The 4,251-nt window shown below is 50.3% G+C and overlaps 1 long non-coding RNA gene across 1 annotated transcript; it reads right to left on the bottom strand.

The window, feature by feature from the left end:
* Positions 1 to 212: 212 nt before the first annotated feature.
* On the bottom strand, positions 213 to 1,511 carry LOC119344152. The gene is made up of 3 exons (XR_005166485.1): positions 1,350 to 1,511; positions 389 to 451; positions 213 to 301 (listed from the first exon to the last, which is right to left on the bottom strand). It is a non-coding gene; the product is annotated as an uncharacterized LOC119344152 (long non-coding RNA).
* Between the last annotated feature and the right edge of the window lie 2,740 nt (positions 1,512 to 4,251).

Genomic DNA, 4,251 nt, shown 5'->3' on the forward strand with positions numbered 1-4,251 from the left:
GACACCATTTTGATTAATCTTGTTGTCAAAACAGAGATAACGCTTCTACTGTACAAAGGGAGATAGTTAAGCTTTCCTCTTGAGGATTTCAAGATTTATTATGGGTTCAGCCTGCGTTTCAATTCCTTCAAGACAATTTTCACATCTGATGCTCCATATATTGGAGAGTAATGCATAGTAGTTATCTAAGATCTTGAATCTGTAGTAAGAAGGTGAGGTTAGAAGAAGGTTACGCTTTTGTTACTTGGCATCAGGGACATCCAATTTGCTTGGGGTTTCTTCTTCATCTGCGATCTTCCATCTGTAGTAATCACAAATTAGACCATAATTAAGCAAAGAGACAGAGAGAGAAGCAATAACCATGAAGAAAGATTCAGTTTTTTCTCACAGCTAATCAATTATTGTGATGGATGTGCTCTAGCAAGCGAATGCAGGACATCATGTCTACTCTCTGCAGAGAAGAAAGTTTTCAGTTTTATATATGTGGTGCAGCAAGCAAGCGAGTTCAAGCGAAAACTAAAACATGGTACTTTGTAGCAAGCAAACTAAACGACTCGAGTACAATTTGCTACTTTCATGGCTATATGAAAGAATTACTACTCCAAGTATTAGTATTTCTGATGGATGTTCTTCATCAAACGCCACACGTCTTGTGCAGGGTTTCGCGTAATAAGTGTACATACTATTTCCAGTTTGATTTCAGTTGTCCTACTGGAAACTACTCCCTCGGTAAATAAATACGAGACGTTTTAGATCACTCGAAAGTAGTGATCCAAAACGTCTTACATTTGTGTACAGAGGGAGTACATTTGTATTTACCGTCGTAATTACCAATAACCAATCGGTTATATATTATGCACTTGTACAGAATCCAACTTTACTGCCACAATAGCTAGGTTACCATAGAATCCAACTTGATAGGAATGAATGAACAAGTACTGGATCCTGAGTTTGATCCACAATCACATAGGTTTTGCTGAAGCAGTAACCTCAAATCTGTGTCCTGTTGATGCATGCACTCTGTGTGGCACTGACAGACTAACAACAGAACAGACTGGAGTGTGTATATGCCAATTAAGCCTCTCTGTAGAAATTTCATTTCATTTCATTTCATAAATGAAACACGCAGGCAGAGTCAGGAAGATGTGAAAAGAAACTAAAGCAAAAAAAAATGGTGTGGATTGAACATCCAGCCAGATTGGATTTTGAGGACGCACGCACATACAGATTGAACGACCAAACAAACAAGCAGGCAGTGAAGTGATGTGAATCCTGTGGGTACAGATGCAACTCGTGCGTGCTCCAGATTTAGATGTGGGGGAATGGGAGAGAGGGAAACTGAAACTCACCATGTGCAGCGGCCGCGATGGAGGGAAGGATAAGCAGCCGTCGTGGAGGAGGAGACGAATCCTCCGCGTGAGCAGCAGGCGTCCATTGAGAGGCACGCCGTCCACCATCAGGAAAAAGTGGGCTCGTCGGGGACAGCGCCGGACGGGAAGGAGAACGGGGAGGCCGTCTGTCGTGGTTCTAAGCCTGACAGTAGAGTGGGGGGTAGGTATGGAGAGGCAAGGTCCTAGCTATGGAGAGGTTGTAAGCACAAAGGATGTACGAGTTCAGGCCCTTCTCGGAAGAAGTAACAACCCTACGTCTCGGAGCCCGGAGGCGGTCGAGTGGATTAGGAATGTATGAATTACAAGGTGCCGAACCCCTCTGCCTGTGGAGGGGGGTGGCTTATATAGAGTGCGCCAGGACCCCAGCCAGCCCACGTAGGAGAGGGTTTAAGGTGAGTTAAGTCTGGGGCGTTACTGGTAACGCCCCACATAAATGCCTTTACTATCATAAAGTCTACTTGATTACATGCCGTTGCAGTGCAGAGTGCCTCTTGACCTCCTGGTGGTCGAGTGAGTCTTAGTGGTCGAGTCCTTCAGGCCAGTCGAGTGAATCCTCGTTGGTCGACTAGAAGGCGACCTCTTCTAAGGATGTCCTGGGGTAAGTTACTTGGATCAGGTCCATGACCCTACCCTAGGTACATAACCCCATCACCGTCGCCGTGGATGGTGGATTTGGCCCCGGAGCTCGATCCGCAGCCACCACCAGCGGCGATGGAGAGGATCCGCGAGACGGGGTAGGGTGGTTGACCAACAGCTGGAGAGGAGGGACTTCGGTGGAAACCGGGGATGTGGTGGTTGGCGGCGGCGCTTCGAGGTGGAGGTGGAGGTGGAGGTGGAATGGCGTGGGTTGGGAACTTGGGATGGGGAAGCGGCGGCTGCGGGGGATTTGTTTGGTGGTTTTTTCCCTTTCCTCTCGTCTCGTCTGCTCCTCTCCCCCTCTCTCTCTTTTGCGGTGCGCTTTGCTTGGCCAATCCCACGCTTACCCACGGATCCATGTGTTTTTGATTGGTTGATACAACCCTCTCACGGATCAAGGGCCTACGAATCCATCCCAGCCGCCCAACACCCCATGATCCGACGGCTGCGACGTGCGTGCCCGTGGCTGCAGCTAGTAGTGCTAGTACCAGTTTTTTCTTTTGTCTTGGGCTGATTGCTAGGTTGTTGAGTGGTGGTGGTGTCATTTAATCCGTTCCTCTCGTTTTCTTCAATGCTTTCAATTACATGTCCCATGGATCGATGAACGCTCCCACGGATCCTCAAGGGCTAGTGACTCGATCCCAGCCGACCAACATCCGATGATCCGACTGTCTATGACGTCCATGGAACGGGGGCTACTATACTATTTTTTTTCTATTCCGCCTGATCATTCGTGGGTTTTTTTCTTCCTCTCTCGTTTGGCCTTCTTTTCCGATGCTTGGTCAACCGCATGTCCCATCGATTGATCTTTTCCCCACTCATGCCTTCCACGAATCAAGCATCACGAATCGCTGCACGCTCACTAGTTCGCTATGACCTCTAACAAATTGACCCCCTCTCAAACCGATCCCAGTTGCCCGCCCAGATCTAATGAAAGAGGAAGCAGACTGGTTTGGTCTATGCTTGAGCACGATGTCGTGTTTCTCCCCCTATCACTCTCTCTCCACTAGATTTCAAGCACGGGAGCGGAACGAGATATTCAAACTCATTTGGCTAAGAGCGGTAACGACAACGAGATTCCAGTTTGCAGAACACTTGTTACGTAAGGGCATCACCAACGTTGACCCTCAAACACTCGCATTCGTCCGGGCCGCACGGTCCAGACGTGTTTTGCCATCCTAAGCAGTCCGAACATCCTTTTCTCCGCAAAACCGAGGGGCTTTGCGGGCGCCCCAACTACTGCCACGAACGCGTCCGACACCCCCAGACGAACCCATATCTCTCTCCTGACTCTCTCGTGCTTTCCCTCCAACGGACGCGTTGCTTCCCTGCCGCATTCATGCCGGCCCAGAGCGGCTGACATTGATGTTGCAAGATGTGATTGAATAGGAGGGTGTCGCTAACCGACGTGATCACATGTGTCAATGCGGACGCGCCGTCCCGAGAAACCTACTCTGGCCGTTGTGCCGCATTGAAGCTGTCTGAACTTCCGTTTTTCTGGTCTGGTCGCGGCTATATATACCGTGCTCCGGTGATCCATGTCCACTCCTTCAATTTTCCTCCTCCTCTCCGAGCACCTCCTCCTCCTCCGGCAATGACCAATTGATGGTTCTCCATGCCGGCAGGCAGCGATGACGGCAATGGTTCTTCATCCGGTTCTTGGCATCGCTGCCATCAATCTTCAGGGCCCTCAGACTCCACAGCTGTCAGCTCCTCCTGTAATGAGGAGATCGTTAACTCCTTTGGCAATGAGGAGGACCAGGCCGCCGCTACTTCAGTAGCCACGCCTCCTCTTGGAGGCAGCTCTGACGGACGAGGAGATGGAGATGATGATAGAGGGGTCACTCTGGGAGCGTGGTCTGGCGGTGCCCTCGTCGCCGCAATCACGGCGTACGAACTGGGCACAAAGTAAAGGACTCAACATCGCCACCGCATTATCGTATGTCCGGATCAGCAGGCCAGTGTCACGACCACTAACACCAGCTCATCAAGGAGGAACTGTCGTCCGCGATTGCCAACGCATGCAAGCGCATCCTCCACTACCTTGGTGATGGTGGACCCTCTTTGTCGCGGGCCATTGTGTCCGCGTTTGATCCATAACGACCTGGACCTAGTGGCGGCGCGGTATTTTGACCGGTCCGTCACCACCACATAGACGGTTGTGCGGCATCGTCGCCGCCTTGACGGGGAGCTCACCAAGATTTGCGAGGAATGGTCGATAAAC

The sequence above is a fragment of the Triticum dicoccoides genome, unplaced genomic scaffold (genome assembly GCF_002162155.2).
Source record: "Triticum dicoccoides isolate Atlit2015 ecotype Zavitan unplaced genomic scaffold, WEW_v2.0 scaffold155495, whole genome shotgun sequence".
NCBI classification, from domain to species: Eukaryota; Viridiplantae; Streptophyta; class Magnoliopsida; order Poales; family Poaceae; genus Triticum; species Triticum dicoccoides.